This window comes from Pinus tabuliformis, chromosome 5_1 (assembly GCF_031772625.1).
Source record: "Pinus tabuliformis cultivar Carrire ecotype Pingquan chromosome 5_1, CPIR1, whole genome shotgun sequence".
In the NCBI taxonomy this organism is placed as follows: domain Eukaryota; kingdom Viridiplantae; phylum Streptophyta; class Pinopsida; order Pinales; family Pinaceae; genus Pinus; species Pinus tabuliformis.
This window is the reverse complement of record NC_142305.1, coordinates 390165750-390173146: the sequence shown is the minus strand read 5'-3', so window position 1 is coordinate 390173146 and position 7397 is coordinate 390165750. Positions and strand designations below refer to the sequence as shown.

The 7397-nt window shown below is 38.4% G+C and overlaps 1 non-coding gene across 1 annotated transcript; it reads right to left on the bottom strand.

Annotated features, from left to right (window-relative positions):
- Positions 1 to 338: 338 nt before the first annotated feature.
- On the bottom strand, positions 339 to 411 carry TRNAR-GCG (transfer RNA arginine (anticodon GCG)). Its single transcript has one exon. It is a non-coding gene; the product is annotated as a tRNA-Arg (tRNA).
- Positions 412 to 7397: the final 6986 nt, after the last annotated feature.

The following is a 7397-nucleotide window of genomic DNA, read 5'->3' as shown; positions in this document are numbered from 1 at the left end:
TTTTCCCATATGTTTTTATTGTTTCATAATGCTTATATGTGTGAATTGCCTCTGATTCCTTTCACTTATATTCAATAGATCGTATGCTTTGATCGGTTTTTGTCTTCTATTGTGTTTACAGGGTACTCTTCAAGCGGATTAAGTACGGGAAGGAGCGACGGAATCGATGCAATGGAGATGAGAGGAAAGCAGAACTACAGGTAGGCCTTCTATCTTCTCATCTTATCTATTGTTTATAGGAAAAGTCTAAAACACTTCAAACTGTTGTTCTAGATACAACTACTTATCTAGGGAATTAGTATTTATCCGTAGATGCTAAATTCTCCAAAACAAATTGGCGACTCCACTGGGGATCGAACCCAGAATCTATAGTTTCGCAGACCAAAGCCTTACCCATTGGGCCATGGAGTCACCAATTTGTTTTGGAGAATTTAGCATCTACGGATAAATACTAATTCCCCAGATAAGTCGTTGTATCTAGAACAACAGTTTAAAGTGTTTTAGACTCTTCCTATAAACAATAGATAAGATGAGAAGATAGAAGGCCTACTTGTAGTTCTGCTTTCCTCTCATCTCCCTTGTATTGATTCTGTCGCTCCTTCCCATACTTAATCCGCTTGAGAAGTACCCTATAAACACAACAAAAGACAAAAACCGATCAAAGCATACGATCTATTGAATATATGTGAAAGCAATTAGATACAATTCACACATATAAGCATTATGAAACAATAAAAACATATGGGAAAAGGTTCAAACACTTTATTAGATAGAAGAAGGAATTACAACCATTGGTGTCTGATTCAAAGCCATTCCTCCAGCTTGGATCCCATCCACATCACATCAAAAGCATGACAAACTTGTAGCATCACAATACTTGCTTCAAAGCCAAATCTCATAGCAGCATTATCTCCTTACAATTCAACATAATCTAGTCCCTGATCACTTAGACGAGTGGTCAATTTATAGGAAGATGAAGGAGGTTTTGTCATTAATGGTGGCATTGAATGGCCTTCCATACTTAGAATTAGTTCCATGGAGGAAGGGATGAGAGGATAGGATGCACCTTAACTCATTCCTCATCCATTTTCGAGCTCATAGGAGTTGATAAGTGAGGGAAACTTCTAGATGACTCCAAAAGATAAGAATATTCCTCAAACCCTATGTGAATTTCTCTCATTCCCGCCCAGCGAAGGTGAAAGGAAGCCTAAGTGCTCTACAGAGCACCCTGGAAATGGACTTAACTGCTATGCAGCACACCTTCATAAGGGCTTACTTATGCTAGTCCCTCTAGAGGCTATTTCTGGATGTCTTCAAGTCATGAAATTGTCTGAGAAGAAGGCATTAAAAGGGTGACTTTCTTAGGGCATGAAGCAACTGAAATTAGGGTTTGATGAGCCCTAAAACACTGATCTAGATGTTGGGATTTGATGTGCTCAAATGGATCTGTAACAATTGCCCCCTAAAGCATGAAGTCGGAAAAATTCCAATGTCGAATGAAATGCTTTACGATGTGATGAGGAGGTATCAAAGTGGAAGGTGACCTGCATCAATTACAATACATATATCATGATATTTGATTTTACATGAATTGCTGAGGGAAGGAATACCCATGCTTAACTTATAAACTTTCATTACATGTACATAAACAGTCGTCTACATATATAGACCCATGATCGAAATGACCATCAATGTAAAGCCATTGTACATATGATTTAGTACTCCTGAAATCATAGCCTAGATGGATGAAACTAGATTCAGGGTCTTCAATATCATTCAACCGTTCACTCAAGTACGAATCTAACCATCTGAATATGTGATCTGAAGTTGAACATGGGAAGACACCATTTGATTACCAGCCAATGATGTAAGTTTTTAACAGATGCGATAGAAATCACCGATAATGATAATGATCCTCAAGGTATTGCAGTACATTCTGCATGGTGTGAATGGATGATTTAATGTCAAACACCATAGAAAGTCTTTCAGTCGAAGGCCATTGATGTATGCCTATCGCCAGAAGCGAGAATCATGCCATTGATGCATGCAAGTTTCAAGGTACTGAATGGGTGTTTCTAAGTAAACTTCTTGGATAATGAGTTGATGTCGACAAGAAGCAACTCGTTGCAGGAGGGCCTTGATGTATCCCACATCAACGACATGAAACGAGTGTAGTGATTTTAGAGATGGAATTTGACTGATGACACAAGGTTCAGAAATGGCGGTCATGAAAATGAAGGTTTATTGTATTGCACTGAATGACTTCTCTTGAACATATCGGTGACACTGAATGAATTGGCATCATTGACCCAAAACCAAAGTAATGGATGGTGTGATAGACCATAGGTATGATAACCATCAAGCAGATATCCCTACCCAAATAGTCTGAATGAATTGACAGCATTGACCCAAAACAAAAGTGATGGATGGTGTGATAGACCATGAATATGATAACCATCAAGCATATAACCCAACCCAAATAAACTCGAGGTAATAGTTGACTCGATTTCACCTTCAGTTAATCGTACCTTTCCTGAAGAGAGTGAATATGATACCACTCAGGTTCTTTTCATTTCTTCAGATCCCAATGAGATTGGGGGCAATCCTCATGTTCCATCAAGACAGGAGGAAAATCCTCCCGTTCTCGTAACTCAAGGGGATAATTCTCCCGTTTTTACGGTGCCCCCTCCAAGAAGTCTAGTCACTTCCTTTGATTGGAATTGGTTGGCAGGATTTTGTCTTCCTTCTTATGTGCCTTTCCAGATCATAGTACAAGTTTGTAATATGATTGTATCTGGCACTATTATATATGAAGGTGCATCATGAGTATCCTTTCCTCAACTGATTGGCAAGCACTTGGTTCACTGCCGCTTGTGCCTGTTACCCAGAATCTATTTGCTTTTAACAGAGGAACCAGTCAACCATTAGGGATCCTTCCTCAGTTGCCTATTACTTTGGGAGGAAAAATCATTTATCTTAATGTGATGGTAGTCCCAGGACCTTTAGATTACAATTTACTTCTTGGGTGCGACTATGTTGATGGCATGGGAGCTATTGTTTCAACACTCTTTAGAGCGATGTGTTTCCCGCATGAAGGCAGGATTGTCACCGTTGACCAGCTTTCATTTCTCGATCCAAATATGGCTTCCAGTCAACCATATTCCCTAAATGGTCCTTTTGTACCAATGGTATCATCCCCGCCACGGGTTAATTATGTGGCAACCAGTTCCATGCCTACATCAACTGACGATCAATTCAGAGATGTTGTACATTATGTACTGGGGGCATTGGAACCAGATCTCATATTCCTTGCTGTGGATCCCTTCCAGAGCATTGTTCTCCCATCAGATGAGAACCTCTTGGAAGTCATGACCTATTATGAGTCATGAACAAGGGTTTATGAGGATAGTTCTTTTACTGTGTCAACCTCGTTAAAAAATGAAACCAAGGATATGAGGATAGTTCCTTGTCTTGTGTCAACCTTGTTAAAAAATGAAACCAAGGATATGAAGATAGTTCCTTGTCTTGTGTCAACCTCATTAAAAAATGAAACCAAGGATATGAGGATCGTTCTTTTATTGTGTCAACCTCGTTAAAAAATGAAATAGGTCCATGAGGATAGTTCCTGGTCTTGTGTCAACCTCGTTAAAAAATGAAACCAAGGAATATGAGGATAGTTCTTTTACTGTGTCAACCTCGTTAAAAAAAAGAAATAGGTCCATGAGGATAGTTCATTGTCTTAGTTCCTTGTATTACTGTGTCAACCACGTTAAAAAAATGAAACAAGGAATCTAAGTAGAGTTCCTTGTCTTGTGTCAAGCTCATTAAAAAATGAAGCAAGGTCCCCTGGAGCAAAGTTCCAATTAGAGTCTTTGATTAGATCTCGTAAAATCCCAGTTGAGTCTTTCACTTGATCTCATAAATGAACCTTCATTCCATCCACCTGATAGCCACGAGTAGTCTACTTAGGTGAATGTAATGAAGCTTGAGGGGCATGCACCTAGTGGTAAAGTTAAGTTTCCTTATAGGTTATGTGAAGGGAATCACCCCATTCACCTTTGTCCTTATCTGGATGAAGCCAAAAAGGTGTTGGATAACCGTCATGCTTCACCACAGCGACTTCCATCTAGTTATAGGAGACTCTCCCTTTCATCATGCTGGGGACATGTAAACCAATCTCAAGCATAGTTCTTCGTTTCAAGCTTGTGTAAAAATGAAACTAAATTCAAGCATAATTTTTGTTTCAATCTTGTGTAAACATGAAACTGAATCCAAGCATAGTTCCCTATGGTTCAAGATTGTCTAAAAATGAACCCGTTTCCATTTTTAACCCTCGTGATTTCCATTCTATCAGCCTCTTTCGTCAAATGAGCCTTGGTTGTTTTCATCCCATCGCTACCATCCCTTTGGCCGATCATATGCTTTCACTTGGTTGTTTTACCCTTTTTGAGGAATAGTTGCAATGAGTGGTCTTATGAGCTAGCCTCTTCACATAAATCAACATGAGAAGTTCCAACATCACCGGAACCAGTTTATATCCTAGCCACCACTTGTTCCTCAAAATGGAGTCCTCTTTAAGCTCTTTTCAGACTCTCTAAATATGAAAAGATTGTCGAGCGCTTGTCCTTTCCATCTCGTTAACGGATTGTAAATGATATCTCTCTTGTATTATTTTACGCTTTTTCGAGCTTGAGAGATTAATTTACGAAAAAGAACTTGTGGATTTTTCTTTTTGTCCCTTTTCAAATTCTCTAAACATGAAAAGGACCAAGTTATCTTTGTCGTTAAACTCGTTAAAAATATCAAATAGCGACAAACTTGTCCATCTAGACAAGACCGAGTTTCACCTTTTCTAGACTCGTTAAAACATCAAATAGCGATGTATTCACCCGAAGGGTGAAATTATACAACAAGCGTATGTTATCCTCCTCAGGCTTGATAAAAATAAAGAGGTACTGGTCAGCAATCACTGGGGAAAATGGAAAAAGGGGAAAACCACTTTATGGTAGCAGGTCTCTTGAACATGACACTTTCACTTCATTTCCGTGACTATTTGGGTTGGGTTATCTGCTTGACGGTTACCATATTCATGGTCTATCAAAGCATCCATCACTTTTATTTTGGGTCAATGCTGCCAATTCATTCAGACTATTTGGGTTGGGTTATCTGCTTGATGGTTATCATACCTATGGTCTATCACACCATCCATTACTTTGGTTTTGGGTCAACTCTACCAATTCATTCAGTGTCGCCGATATGTTCAAGAGAAGTTATTCAGTGCAATACCATAAACCTTCATTTTCATGACCCCCATTTCTGAATCTTGTGTCGTCAGTCAAATTCCATATCTAAAATCACTGCACTCGTTTCGTGTCATTGATGTGGGATACATCAAGGCCCTTCTGCAACGAGTCGCTTCTTGTCGACATCAGCTCATTATCCAAGAAGTTGACTTAGAAACACCCATTCAATACCTTGAAGCTTGCATGCATCAATGGCAGGTTTCTCGCTTCCAGTGATAGGCATACATCAATGGCCTTCGACCGAAAGACTTTATATGGTGTTCATCTATCTATTGTTTATAGGAAAAGTCTAAAACACTTTAAACTGTTGTTCTAGATACAGCTACTTACCTAGGGAATTAGTATTTATTAGTAGATGCTAAATTCTCCAAAACACATATGGATGACAATTCTGTCACATATAATTAGTTGATTAGCCTTAAATACCTAGAAGAAGAAAGACATTCTCTATTGGTGGAGGAGGAAGAGTGGTGGTGATTAAAAAGTTGTGTTATATGACTTGCTTCTAAGGATGATAATACTATTTTTTCATCAATTCTCCAATCAAAGGAAAATTGCAAACACCATTTGGGGAATTCATGATCATAATGGAAACATCCTCCACACTTTTCCAAATAAATCAACAGTGGGGGTTCAACATTTTCAAGATATCTTTAGAGCACCTGTGGGGTGCCCTATTCATGAAATTTTACAGGTGAACCAAAAATTCCCCGGGGTGGTATCAAAAGAGATAAGCTATGTATTCAGAAAAACAACCTTGGATCAAGAGATTATAGTAGCACTCTCCTCAATGCATAAATCAGAGAACCCTTGTCCAGATGGATTTTTGATAGAGTGCTACCTTGATTTTTATAGCTTCTAAAATATGACCTCCTAAAAATTGTTCATGGGATCCCTCAATTCTACTTTCTTATGCCTATTTCCAAAAACTTAGGATGATCTTTTCTTTGATGATTATCAATTGATAATTGGTTGCAATCTCATTTATAAACTCATCTCCAAGATCATTGCAATTCAAATTACTCTAGTCCTCATTTCATATAAATAAGAGGAACATTTTGGGTTCCTCCACATTAGGAACATTCATGATGTTGCTCTAGGTCAAGGGTTTTTTCACTCCCTTAAAAATATCAAATTCATGATTCGCCATCCTTAAATTGGACCTGTCCATGGCATATGATAAGGTCAACTGGACTTTCCTACAACTAGTGTTACCTCAGTTGGGATTTTCCCTTTAGGTTCTTAATTAGAAAATGGGGTGTATCCAGTCGGCCAACCTCATGGTTTTAATCAATGGTGTCCCTTGAGATTTTTTCCAAGCCTCAAGAGGCCTTTTCCAAGGTTGTATGTTGTCCCCTCCAATTTTTCTTAATCATTGCAGAGCCTTTCGATAGACTAGTTTGTGAGCTTCGATATCAGGGGCATATTCATGGGATTAAAGTGGTTGAAGGAATGATGGTTACTCACTTGCTATTTGAGGACAATTTCCTTGTTTGCATAGCAGGGGATAGAAGAGATTGCTCCTTTCTGAAAGGTTTCCTAGACCTATTCTATAAAGACACATGTATGGAGATAAATGAAAACAAGTTATGCATTATATACAACAGGTTTTCAGTAGAACCCCTCTCTATGTTTAGGGATTATCTTCCCTTCATGTTTAAAAATTTGAATGATGGTTTTAAATATTTGGGCTTCAACATCAAGAAAAACAAGTATCGCATCTCAAATTGGATGTGGATGGTTAGAAAATTGGAAGCCCGATTCCTAGTATGGACCAATAATTTTATATCCATTGGAGGTGGGCTTGTTGTAACACCCCTGGCTCCTTGGAAGGATTTACTATGGTTATTTAATTCGGTTTTATGATTTACTGCATTTATTTTCTGTTATGTTATTACTAAGGCTGGAAATTCAGATAACAAATTGTTACCTAATTGTGAGTGATTAGGAGTTGAGACATGATTAATTAAAATAAATTTTTTACTACAATTACAAGAAATAGCTACGCCCCTACCCTGGGAAGGGGAAATATAGGGGGAAAAGATGAAGGAAGGGGACTATCCTAGAGCTGGGGAAAAGTGACCAATGGGAAGT